Consider the following 13,733-nt stretch of genomic DNA (forward strand, 5'->3'; position numbering starts at 1 on the left):
ATCTTATGTAGAAGGTGCCATCTAAAAGGGATTGGAGACTGCAAGGTGGTGACAGGGGAGAACGTAGCTAGGCAGCATCGGATGGTGGTCTGTAGGATGACTTTGGAGACCAAGATGAGGAAGCGAGTGAAGAGACAGCCGGAGATCAAATGGTGGAAGTTGAAGAAGGAAGACTGTTGTGTGGAGTTCAGGGAGGAGTTAGACAGGCACTGGGTGGTAGTGAAGAGTTGCCAGATGGCTGGACAACCACTGCAGAAATAGTGAGGGAGACAGCTAGGAAGGTACTTGGTGTGTCATCAGGACAGATGAAGGAAGACAAGGAGACTTGGTGGTGGAATGAGGAAGTACAACAAAGTATACAGAGGAAGAGGTTGGCAAAGAAGAATTGGGATAGTCAGAGAGATGAAGAAAGTAGACAGGAGTACAAGGAGACGCAGCGTAAAGCAAAGAGAGAGGTGGCAAAGGAAAAGGTGTATGGTGAGTTGTATGACAGGTTAGACACTAAGGAAGGAGAAAAGGACTTGTACCGATTGGCTAGACAGAGAGACCAAGCTGGGAAGGATGTGCAGCAAGTTAGGGCGATCAAGGATAGAGATGGAAATGTGCTGACAAGCGAGGAGAGTGTGCTAAGAAGGTGGAAGGAGGACTTTGAGGGGCTGATGAATGAAGAAAATGAGAGAGAGAGAAGGTTGGATGATGTAGGGATAGTGAATCAGGAAGTTCAGCGGATTAGCAAGGAGGAGGTGAGGGCAGCTATGAAGAGGATGAAGAGTGGAAAGGCAGTTGGTCCTGATGACATACCTGTGGAGGCATGGAGGTGTTTAGGAGAGATGGCAGTGGAGTTTTTAACTAGATTGTTTAACACAATCCTGGAAAGGGAGAGGATGCCTGAGGAGTGGAGAAGAAGCATACCGGTACCGATTTTCAAGAACAAGGGTGATGTGCAGAACTGTAGCAACTACAGAGGTATAAAGTTGATCAGCCACAGCATGAAGATATGGGAAAGAGTAATAGGAGCTAGGTTAAGAGGAGGAGAGGTGATGATCAGCCACAGCATGAAGATATGGGAAAGAGTAGTAGAAGCTAGGTTAAGAGGAGGAGAGGTGATGATCAGCAGCAGCAGTATGGTTTCATGCCAGGAAAGAGCACCACAGATGTGATGTTTGCTTTGAATGTTTGATGGAGAAGTATAGAGGAAGCCAGAAGGAGCTACATTGTGTCTTTGTGGGTTTAGAGAAAGCATACGACAAGGTGCCGAGAGAGGAGGTGTGGTATTGTATGAGGAAGTCGGGAGTTGCAGAGAAGTACACTATATGTACAAACGTATTGGGGGACACACCTCTTAATTATTGAGTTCAGGTGTTCCATTCAGATCCACTGCCACAGGTGTATAAATCCAGCAGCTAGCCGTGCAGTCTGCATTTACAGACGTGTGTGAAAGAATGGGTCGTTCTGAGGAGCCCAGTGGATTCAAGCGTGGTACCATCATAGGATGCCGCCTTTGCATGAAGTCAATTGGTGAAACTTCTTCCCTGCTGGATGTTCCACAGTCAACTGTAAGTGGTATTGTTGAAAAGTGGAAGCGTTTAGGAACAACAGCAACTCAGCCAGGAAGTGGCAGACCACGTAAAGTCACACAGCGGGGTCAACGAGTGCTGAGGTGCATAGTGTGTAAAAGTCACCAACGCTCTGTTGACTCAGTAACTGCAGAGCTCCAAACTTCCTCTGGCATTAACATCAGCACAAAAACTGTGTGCCGGGAGCTTCATGGAATGGGTTTCCATGGCCGAGCAGCTGCATGCAAGCCTTACATCACCAAGCACAATGCCAAGCGTGGGATGGATGGTGTAAAGCACGCTGCCGCTGGACTCTGGAGCACTGGAAACGGGTTCTGTGGAGTGAAGAATCACACTTCTCTGTCTGGCAGTCTGATGGACCAGTCTGGGTTTGGTGGATGCCAGGAGAACATTACCTGCCTGACTGCATTGTGCCAACTGTACAGTTTGGGGGAGGAGGGATAATGGTGTGGGGTTGTTTTTCAGGGGTTGGGCTAGGCCCCTTAGGTCCAGTGAAGGGAAATCTTAATGCTTCAGCATACCAAGACATTTTGGACAATTCTATGCTTCCAACTTTGTGGGAACAGTTTGGGGAGGGCCCTTTTCTGTTCCAGCATGACTGTGCCCCAGTGCACAAAGTAGGGTCCATTAAGACATGGTTGGGTGACTTTGGAGTGGAAGAACTTGACTGGCCTGCACAGAGCACTGACCTCAACCCCATCGAACACCTTTGGAATGAACTAGAACGAAGATTGTGAGCCAGGTCTTCTTGTCCAACATCAGTGCCTGACCTCACAAATGCTCTTCTGGTTGAATGGGCAAAAATTCCCACAGACACTCCAAAATCTTGTGGAAAGCCTTCCCAGAAGAGTGGAAGCTGTTATAGCTGCAAAGGGGAGACCAACTCCATATTAATGCCTATGGATTTAGAATGGGATGTCATAAAAGCTCCTGTAGGTGTAATGGCCAGGTGTCCCAATACTTTTGTACATGTAGTGTATGTAGGAGTATGAGGGCAGTGTGACAGTTGTGAGGTATGCAGCTGGAATGACAGATGGGTTCAAAGTGGAGGTGGGACTAAATCAAGGATCGGCTCTGAGCTCTTTGTTTTTGGCAATGGTGATGGACAGGTTGATGGATGAGATCAGACAGGGGTCTCTGTGGACAATGATGTTTGTGGATGAGATTGTGGTCTGCAGCGAGAGTAGGGTGCAGGTGGAGGAGGGCCTGGAGAGGAGGAGGTATGCACTGGAGAGAAGAGGAATGAAGGTCAGTAGGAGCAAAACGGAATACATATTTGTGAATGAGAGGGAGGACAGTGGAATGGTCAGGATGCAAGGAGTGGAGGTGATGAAGGCATTTGAGTTTAAATACTTGGGTCAACTGTCCAAAGTAATGGGGAGTGCAGGAGAGAGGTGAAGAAGAGAGTGCAGGCAGGGTGGAGTGGGTGGAGAAGTGTGTCAGGAGTGATGTGTGACAGAAGGGTACCAGCAAGAGTTAAAGGGAAGGTTTACAAGATGGTAGTGAGACCAGCTATGTTATATGGTTTGGAGACAGTGGCGCTGATGAAAAGACAGGAGGAGGAGCTGGAGGTGGCAGAGATGAAGATGATAAGATTTTCACTGGGAGTGATGAAGAAGGACAGGATTAGGAACGAGTATGTTAGAGGGACAGCTCAGGTTGGACGGTTTGGAGACAAAGCAAGAGAGGCAAGATTGAGATGGTGTGGACATGTGTGGAGGAGAGATGCTGGGTATACTGGGAGAAGGATGCTGAATATGGAGCTGCCAGGGAAGAGGAGAAGAGGAAGGCCAAAGAGGAGGTTTATGGATGTGGTGAGGGAGGACATGCAGGTGGCTGGTGCGACAGAGGAAGATGCAGAGGACAGGAAGAGATGGAAACGGATGATCCGCTGTGGCGCCCCCTAACGGGAGCAGCCAAACATAGTAGTAGTAATAGTATTAATAGTAGCAGTAGTATTATTAGTAGTAGTAGTAGATTCTGTCAAGATAAATACCCAGTTGAGATATTAACACATTACATATGTTAGTGTGTCTGTTAGGAAACTAACTGACACCAAAATTAACATTTTAACAACTTTAATACTATTTTTTAAACAATTTAAAATGGCGGCTGTCCAACACATGGAAACACTGCAAGGCCTCGGTGGTAGTCATGGTGCGTCTGTAACCAGACGTGTTGGACATCATCAGAAATCAAGTTTAGACTATTTGTCTGCACTGGACAACACTAGTGTGTTTCTAGGACAGAGCAGCGAACATCACCGAGGAAATGGTGCCACCAACACACGTCATACATACCGACATGACGCACACCATCACACACACACACACACACATTACGAGCAGTCATGTTGGCGGCTCATGGTCGTGTTAGGTGGAACTGATCATTAATGTTTTCTGGTGTGCGATCGATGTGAAACGTTTTAATGCAGATACATGACATGTTAGGAGCATTCGGGGAGCGACAGGTCTGTGTCTTCTTTCTTTCACTAAGTTATTAAACTTTGAAAATCCAAAACGGTCATAATGACCGTCTTGGACAATACACCCGATATCAGCAGGTGTGTGATCTTTTTTCAGAATTGTATCACCAATATCTTGATTGTTGTGACTCTTCAATTCAATTCAGTTCAATGTAATATCATTAAAAACGGTGTGCAGGCACATGTTGAGAATGACTTGAGTCCAAAGAGACAGAAGTACAGAAGCAGCCCAGCTGCCCGTCGGAGGAGCTGTGTACTCCAAACTCCTCTCCTCTTTCTCTTCTTCTTCCACTTTCTTCTTAAAAAAGGAAAATAATTTGGCAGCACGGTGGCCCAGCACGGTGGCCCAGCACGGTGGCCCAGTGGTTAACACCATTTCTTCACAACAAGAAGGTCCTGGGTTCGAACCCCCGGCCACGCCAGGCCCTCTCTGTGTAGAGTTTGCATGTTGTCCCGTGTCTGCGTGGGTTTCCTCCGGGTATTCCGGTGTCCTCCGCCATCAAGAAGACATGCATGTGAGGGTTAATACTCCTGCCTGTGCCCTTGAGCAAGGCAGTGGAAAGAAGAGGCGGAGGTGGTCCCCGGCAGCTACAGCTGCTGCTACTCAACAGGATGGTGACATGCAGAGAACATCCAACAACACAAAGACACACAAGGTGGTTTTCTTCTTCAGAAGCAGAACCATGTGTATGGGCCGTGTAGGGTTGCACTACATGGAGTGCGACTGTGGTGTCGTGGCTCTCTCAGTGTACTTGGCACAGAATAACAACACGGCAACACAACAACCTCACACATATATACACAAGGGACGACTGTCTGTCCAGCGGGCATAGGAGGCGACACAGTGCAGAGAACATATCCGAGATGCTGGAACAGATGTTAGCAGGTTACTTATACGCTTCTTTCTTCTTCTCCTCGTGAGATTCATATTGGCATTATTCATCTACCACGGGGGGGTGGGGGGGGCAGTCTCATCCAGAGAGGGCGGGTGTGGGTGCAGGTCTTTGTCCCAACCAAACAGTTACACACCTGTCTCACTAACCGACCAGTAGAGTCTTTGCTGAGGAACTTGGTTAGTGGCATCAGGTGTGTAACTGTTTGGTTGGGACAAAGACCTGCACCCACACCGGCCCTCTCTGGATGAGACTGCCCCCCCCCTGCCCCGAAAGTGCTTGGACCCCGCCCATCGCTGCTTTATTTGGTATTTATATTTTTTAACCACAATGTCCATATCTGCTTTTATTTTAAGTCAAGTCAGTTTTATTTGTGTAGCCCAATATCAGAAATTACACATGTTCCTCAGAGGCTTTACAGCAACACAACATCCTGTCCTTAGACCCTCACATGGGATAAGGGACAACTCCCTAAACCTCTAACAGGGAGAAAAACCAAGGACATCGCTCAGGGAGAGCGCCAGAGGAGGATCTCTCTCACAAGACGCACAACGTGACATGATGTTGTGTTCACACAGTTTTTAGCAATCTCCATTGACATGTATATGTCTGTGTGTGTGTGTGTGTGTGTGTGTGTGTGTGTGTGTGTGTGTGTGTGTATATATATATATAGCGTTTTTTTGTTTTTTTGGGGGGAAACCATCAATGGCAATGTAATTGCCACTCGCCATATTGGTCCCTCCACATTTGGCCAGCAGCTGCCTGAAGTCTTGGCTCCTTTCACTGTGGTAACTGACTCTGTTGAACATGTCACTAGTGACTTAAATGTGGCCCTCTCTAGTCTCCTGGATTCAGTTGCACCTCTCACTACCAGAGCTAGGCGACTAAAGAGGCCTACACCCTGGTTTAATGATGAGACACGTGCTCTTAAGTGGACCTGCAGGAGACTGGAACGTAAATGGTGAACATCAAAATTGGGAGTTTTTTACCTATCGTGACACGAGTTTTTATTGAAATACAAGCGCGCTTTATCTACTGCAAAAACATCGTATCTCTCTCACTTAATCAATATTAATAAACATAACCCCAGATTTCTCTTTGACACTGTATCTAAACTTATTAAGAAGAAGCAGCCGTATATTAGCTGCTCACCATTCACAGCCCATGAATTTCTAGACTTTTTCTGCAATAAGGTTGATGAGATCTTAAACAAAATTAGATCTTCAGCTCCATCTACTCCTGCAGATCCTGTCTTACTAAATTCATATCTACACAATGAGTCACTGACAGTTCCAGTTATTACAGCTTTTGAGACTATCTCTCTTGATACTTTGACTTAGTTCATGTCAGCTTCTAAACCAACTGCTTGCCTACTTGATCCCTTACCAGCAAACCTTTTTAAAGACCTCTGGCCTTTTCTTGGACCTACAATGCTAGACATTGTTAATTTATCTCTTACTACTGGCATTGTTCCCAGCAGTTTTAAGACAGCTGTGGTTAAACCTCTACTTAAAAAACTGCACCTTGATCCAGGGTCTCTTAATAACTATCGACCAGTCTCTAATCTTCCATTCTTCTCTAAAGTACTAGAGAGACTTGTGTATCAACAACTTTCCACCCATATAAAAGAAAATGATCTATACGAACCTTTTCAGTCGGCTTTCAGGTCCTGTCACTCCACTGAAACTGCTCTGACCAGAGTGGTGAATGATCTTTTACTTGTTATGGACTCTGATTCCACTTCTGTGCTTCTACTACTGGACCTCAGTGCAGCCTTTGACACCATTGATCACTGTATACTTTTAGGTGTGTGTGTGTGTGTGATGCACAGGGCGTGTGTGATGCATCAGTGCAGTAGTACTGGGTAGTAGTGCTTGTAGTTAGTGCGGGCTGCATGCTGCATGCTGCTTCTGCTCTCTACTCTCTGCTCTCAGCTCCTGCCGCCGGCTGGCCCTCTTTGCGGGGGTGAAAAGAGGAGCCGAGAGCGTAAGTCTCCCCTGCCGGTACATAGCCTCTCTACCGCCAAGACTCCTGCAGTGCCTCCTCGTGGCCACACACGGTAACTGGGTACCTTGCGGTCCCTGGCTAAACTGTAGGGGATCTCGGAGCTACAGTGGTCCCCAGAGGTCTAATGCGCAGGCCCATGTGAAGTGGATACGCCCTGGCATTGACCAACCACTGTCCCACTGCCTTGTGGGTAAGTGTAGGACGACAAAGGCTAGGGGAGCACACCCTGAGAGAAAAGCAATGTGCATGGCGGCGCACGATAGGCGGTCCTCTGACAGACTGGAGCTCCGGCAGCCTCCTGCAGCTGTGGAAGAGTGCTGGTCGTCTTGGGCCTCCCTTGCCACCAGATCCCACCCTCTCACAGTGAAGAAGTGCTGCTGGGACATGCGCACCCCCAGCGGCACTGTAAATAATCTCTTTGCGCAGGTATCCACCTCTGCCTCGGTGAGACCAGCAACCGGAATATGGATCAAAGTCTGGCGGCGATGGGGCGTCTGGTGACGGGAGCAGGTATGAATGCACTGGAAGCTCCTAATCAGACCCCTGCACGCCAGCGGCACAGGGCTATTCATGGTCGCCAGCAGCTGGGCTTGAGTGGCAGCTGCTCTCGGCAGACCCCTGTGTGTCTGAGCAGCCCTATTTAGGAGCCACACTGCTCACCCCAACTGGGGAGGGGCCTAGAAAAGGTGGCCTAAACATTGCCCACTCAAAACATCCTGGATAGGCTACCGCACCTATCGGGACATTCCACTCTGCGGTCGAAATAAAAAAAAGAAAATAATTCCCTTTAAACTGGCAACATGGAACATAAGAACTCTGCTGGACGTTAATGCCGAAAGACCTCAGCGAAGGACTGCACTAATTGCAACGGAACTCAATCGCTACAATATTGACATTGCTGCACTCAGTGAAACCAGGTTCCTGGATGAAGGCTCCCTGAAGGAGGACACCTACACCTTCTTCTGGAAGGGATACCCTGCAGGAGGACAACATCAGCATGGTGTGGGATTTGCAATAAAAAACAGCCTCCTACCAAGACTCACTGAAACACCGATTGGCATAAGTGAAAGACTCATGTCGCTCAGGATCCCTCTGGCCAAGAAACGTTATGCCACCCTCCTAGGTGCCTATGCACCAACACTGCCATCAGAGGATGACGTAAAGGGCCGCTTCTATCAGTCACTAGATGAGGCTCTCCGTCATATACCCAAGGAGGACAAGATCTTTTTGCTGGGCGATTTCAATGCCAGAGTGGGGAAAGACAACAAGGTGTGGAGTGGTGTCATTGGTGGGCATGGCATTGGGAAAGTCAATGCAAATGGACTGCGCCTCCTAAGCCTCTGTGCTGAGCATGGCTTGACCATCACAAACACCCTCTTCCAATTAAAAAACAAGCACAAAACATCCTGGATGCACCCACGCTCCAAACATTGGCACCTATTGGACTACATCATTGTGAGACGTGCTGATACAAAAGACGTCTTACTCACTCGTGCAATGAGAGGTGCTGAGTGCTGGACAGATCACCGGCTCATCATGACCAGGCTCCAGGTGGAGGTACGCCCTGCTGTTCGTCTCCAAAGGTCAGGAAAGAAGAGGCTTGACTGTACCCGGCTAGAAAAGGCTGAGGTCCAGAACAATCTCCGCCTCTCTCTGGCTGAAAACCTGGAAGACATTGAGCTTCTCTTGAGCACGGATGATTCCATTGACAGGAAATGGTCTTCCGTGAGCTCCAGACTCTACAAGGCAGCATCCCAATCCATCGGTTACAAGAGCAGAAAACACCAGGACTGGTTCAATGACAACACAGGCACAATAACTTCCATACTCAAAGGCATGCATAAAGCACACAGTGCTGTCCTCAACAATCCCACATCAGCTACACTCCGGCAACAATGGCAAGCATCCAGGAGAGAGGTGCAGTCAAAATTGCGTGCCCTGCAGAATGAGTGGTGGATATCGAAGGCAAATGAAATACAATCCCATGCCGATAGAAATGATATGCACAACTTTTATGATGCAGTGAAAACCATCTACGGCCCAAGAAACTGCTCTGTCTCCCCCCTGAAGTCTGATGATGGTACCACCCTCATAAAAGACCAGAAATTCATCACAAAAAGATGGGCAGAACATTTTGAGACTCTTTTGAACCAGCCCTCCCCAACAGATCCCTCGATCTTGGATGAACTATCTGTCCGCCCCACCATCCAAGACCTTGACCTTCCACCAACCTTTGAAGAGGTTCATTGTGCAGTTAGGTCGCTGAAAAATAACAAGACCCCTGGCCCTGACAGTATCCCTGCAGAGATTTTTAAACAGGGAGGCTACCTCTGCACCCGTGCACTTTTCCTGTTCATCTCACACGTATGGAAGAACGAAACTGTCCCTCAGCAGTGGAGGGATGCTAACATCAGCTCCATATATAAAGGCAAAGGAGACAAGTCCCTCTGTGGCAACAGCCGTGGCATTTCACTACTGGCTGTTGCTGGAAAAGTCCTGGCCAAACTCATGTTACACAGGCTGGTAAAACACATCTCAGAGGAGCTGTTGCCTGAGTCACAGTGTGGGTTTAGGAGGAATAGGAGTACTGTGGACATGGTGTTCACAGCACGGCAACTCCAAGAGAAGTGCAGGGAGCAACATCAGAACCTCTTCATAGCCTTCATCGACCTGTCAAAGGCTTTCGACACAGTCAACAGGGACATCCTATGGAACATCCTCCTGAAGTTTGGCTGTCCACGAAAGTTTGTCAACATCCTTCAAAGATTTCACGTGGGGATGATGGCACGTGTGATCATTGGAGGCCAGGAATCTGAGCCCTTCAGGGTGTGCACCGGGGTACGTCAGGGGTGCATCCTTGCTCCAGTTCTTTTTAACATCTTCCTCCTGTGTGTGACATTGCTGCTCCACAAGGAAATCAGGAAGGACAGTGGGGTTACTGTGGACTTCAGACTAGATGGAAACCTATTTAACATCCGTAGGCTCCAAGCGGTCACAAAAATTACATCGGAGCACATCATTGAGTTACAGTACGCAGATGACTGTGCAGTTGTGGCCCACACACCCGAGGCACTACAAGCTACCCTTGCAGCTGCTACAAGGGCGTATGGTAGGCTGGGGCTCTCTATAAATGTGACAAAGACTGAAGTAGTATGCCAGTGAGCATCTACTCCTCCATCTCATTCACCAACCTTCAACATCTCCGACAAACCACTCGCAACAGTGGAATCCTTCAAATACCTGGGCAGCTTTCTCTCTGACGACTGCAGCATCGACAGGGAGATGCAAAACCGGATTAAACAAGCGTCATCCTCTTTTGGCAGACTTAGGAGAAGGGTCTTTCAAAACAAAGACCTCAACCTCCACACCAAAATATCTGTCTACTTGGCAGTTGTCATCACGACTCTCCTCTACAGCTGTGAGGCGTGGACCCTGTACAGCCACCACCTCAGGATGCTTGAGGCCTTCCACATCAGATGCCTACAATGCATCCTGAGGATAACCTGGCGTGACCGAGTGCCCCATACTGAAATACTCCGCAAGACCAACTGCATCAGCATGGAGGCTACCGTCACCCAGTACCAACTTCGATGGCTCGGTCTGGTCATCAGGATGCCAAAGGAGCGCTTACCGCGTAAAGTGCTGTATGGCCAGCTACATCTTGGCCGCCGCTTGGCAGGGGGCCAGAAAAAACGGTACAAAGACCAGCTGAAGACCATCATAAAGAAGTGCGGCCTGAACCCGAGCCAGCTGGAAGACACTGCCGCCCAACGCTCCATCTGGCGGCAGCTCTGTCAACAAGGGGTGCAAAACCTCGAGAAGGACCGCGGTGATCGACGGACCAGAAGACGTCTGAAGAGACATGAAGCCAGTACCACACCTACACCCCCAGTCAGTGATTTCACCTGTTCTGTCTGTGGCAGACATTGTGGATCGCGGATTGGGCTTTACAGCCATAAGAAGACTCACAAGTGACAGAGGCAGGATTGTCATCATCGGACACGACGGACAACCTAAAGCAAGCAAGCAAAAGCATACTTTTAGGTAGATTAAATTGTAATTTTGGTGTCTCTGGCTTAGCTCTCTCTTGGCTTCAGTCATACTTATCTGGAAGAACACATTGTGTCTGCTATAATAATATTATATCAAAATTTTCTGACATTAAATATGGTGTGCCTCAGGGCTCAGTTCTAACCCTCTACTTTTCTCTCTTTACATTGGCCAAATTATCCAAAGGAGTTGAATCAAGTGCAACTGGACTTGGTATATATCCGTGAAGACGTGTCGCCTCTCATCCAAGAGGCTTCCTCAGTTCCTGCCTTTCTGACTAGACCAAGCTAGTCTGACTGGCTGCTGATGAGGCTCAGAATTTATCCTCTAGGAGTCGTTATCAGAGCTATTGATATGCGTGGCTCTTTGTGTCCCGATGTTTACCAACGCCCGTCACTAACAGAGCTATAGATGTGCGTGGCTCTCCTGTGCTCCGATGTTTGGCCGCGCCCGTCGTTGTCGGAGCTATTGATTATTGATTTGCAGTTGTTTAGCAGAGACGGTGGTTGGGGTGTTAGTTTGGACTTCATTGTTCAGTGGTCATGAGAGTCGTTGGAGCCGTTAGTGAGCGACTGTTGTTCTTGGAGGCTAGGCTTCTTGAGTCTCCTGGGTAGAGGTGAAAGGACGGCATTGTAAGTGGGAGATAGGTGGTGTCGCAGACCTCCTCCTCTGTTGAGGGATGGTTTTTCCAGTTTCTCATAGATGGCTTCCTTCACCCCTCTTTCAAACCATCTATCTTCTCTGTCCAAAATGTGTACGTTGCTGTCCTGGAAGGAGTGTGTCTTCTCCTTTAGGTGTAGATAGACTGCTGAGTCTTGTCCTGAGGAGTGTGGCCTTCTGTGTTGGGCCATCCGTTTGTGTAGTGGTTGTTTGGTTTCTCCTATGTATAGGTCAGTGCAGTCCTCATGGCATTGTACAGCATACACCAGACTGCTTTTCCGGGTGTGTGGTAGGATGAACCAGTCTTTGTGGGAGTGTGTTGCTGGGTTTGAAGTATACCGGGATGTGGTGTTTGTTGAAAATTCTCCTGAGTTTCTCGGAGAGCCTAGCCTATGCCAAGCCTAAATGGGCTTGCCTGCTGCCATCAGACCATCAAGAGTCTGTTGAGTCCTTTAAATCCAAACTTAAAACTCATCTTTTTGCCTTAGTTTACCATTAGTTGCCTTTAAGTTGAGTGCTTCACAACCTGGACTGGATGGTGGGTTGGTTTTCTGCCTCAATGAATTTACCAACCACTGTTCTGCCGACCAGATTATCGAGTATAGATTACAGAGTATAGATTATGACTAGTTGATGACTTAATTGATTATGGCTAATGACTATTGCAAACTGTTCTCTTCTCTAACATGTCTTTTCTCTCTCTCTGAATGATGTCTTCTCCTTTCTCTTTCTCTGTGTTTGAATGGTGTCATGTGAGTCTCCCCTGTGTGCATGTGCAGTCGGTTCTCCTCCCAGGTCTCCGTGGTGATGGTGGTCACCATTTGGATGCTGCCTGCCCTTCCTCTCCTCACATAAGTTGTTCTTTTATTACATGATGATGCTGGTTGCATAGCTTGGGTCATGGACTGCTCCGTTGGCATGTGGACACTGCTTGGCATCCTGTGCATCATGTTCTTCATAAATGTGATGTCCATTATAATTCTGTTATCCTCTTTCAATGTTGTGTTGTGTAAGTTGTGTGAACACAACATCCACTGCACGCTGTCCGTCTTGGGAGAGAGATCCTCCTCTGTTGCTCTCCCTGAGGGTTCCTCCTATGTTTCCTCCCTGTTAAAGGAGTTTTTAGGGAGTTGTTCCTCATCCGATGAGAGGGTCTAAGGACAGGATATTGTGTTGCTGTTAAGCCCACTGACGCACATTTGTAATTTGTGATATTGGGCTATACAAATAAAATCGATTTGATTTGAGAAAAGTGCTCAAAGATGTAGAATGAAACTTGGCCTCACATGGAGGGAGCAGTACAAGCCTGCTCCATGTGAGGCGCTCTCCCCAGCCTGAACCACACTGGCCGCTGGCCAGAGCTCCTCACATGGAGGGAGCAGTACAAGCCTGCTCCATGTGAGGCGCTCTCCCCAGCCTGAACCACACTGGCCGCTGGCCAGAGCTCCTCACATGGAGGGAGCAGTACAAGCCTGCTCCCTCCATGTGAGGAGCTCTCCCCAGCCTGAACCACACTGGCCGCTGGCCAGAGCTCCTCACATGGAGGGAGCAGTACAAGCCTGCTCCATGTGAGGCGCTCTCCCCAGCCTGAACCACACTGGCCGCTGGCCAGAGCTCCTCACATGGAGGGAGCAGTACAAGCCTGCTCCATGTGAGGCGCTCTCCCCAGCCTGAACCACACTGGCCGCTGGCCAGAGCTCCTCACATGGAGGGAGCAGTACAAGCCTGCTCCATGTGAGGCGCTCTCCCCAGCCTGAACCACACTGGCCGCTGGCCAGAGCTCCTCACATGGAGGGAGCAGTACAAGCCTGCTCCATGTGAGGCGCTCTCCCCAGCCTGAACCACACTGGCCGCTGGCCAGAGCTCCTCACATGGAGGGAGCAGTACAAGCTTGCTCCCTCCATGTGAGGCGCTCTCCCCAGCCTGAACCACACTGGCCGCTGGCCAGAGCTCCTCACATGGAGGGAGCAGTACAAGCCTGCTCCCTCCATGTGAGGAGCTCTGGCCAGCCTGAACCACACTGGCCGCTGGTGAGAGCTCCTCACATGGAGGGAGCAGTAC

General features: G+C 48.8%; 1 protein-coding gene across 6 annotated transcripts in view; it reads right to left on the reverse strand.

Moving 5' to 3' along the window:
- Nucleotides 1–13,733, reverse strand: part of LOC130122856 (multimerin-2-like) — a 220,075-nt gene that overhangs the window by 189,308 nt on the left and 17,034 nt on the right. The window contains exon 2 of one of the 6 annotated variants that reach the window (XM_056291906.1): nt 8,453–8,627. The exons of the other annotated variants lie outside the window; for them this stretch is intronic. The gene's annotated coding sequence lies outside the window, so the exon portion shown is untranslated. The remainder of the gene's footprint in view (nt 1–8,452; nt 8,628–13,733) is intronic. 6 annotated transcript variants of the gene reach the window in all.

Source organism: Lampris incognitus, chromosome 13, assembly GCF_029633865.1.
Source record: "Lampris incognitus isolate fLamInc1 chromosome 13, fLamInc1.hap2, whole genome shotgun sequence".
Classification (NCBI taxonomy): domain Eukaryota; kingdom Metazoa; phylum Chordata; class Actinopteri; order Lampriformes; family Lampridae; genus Lampris; species Lampris incognitus.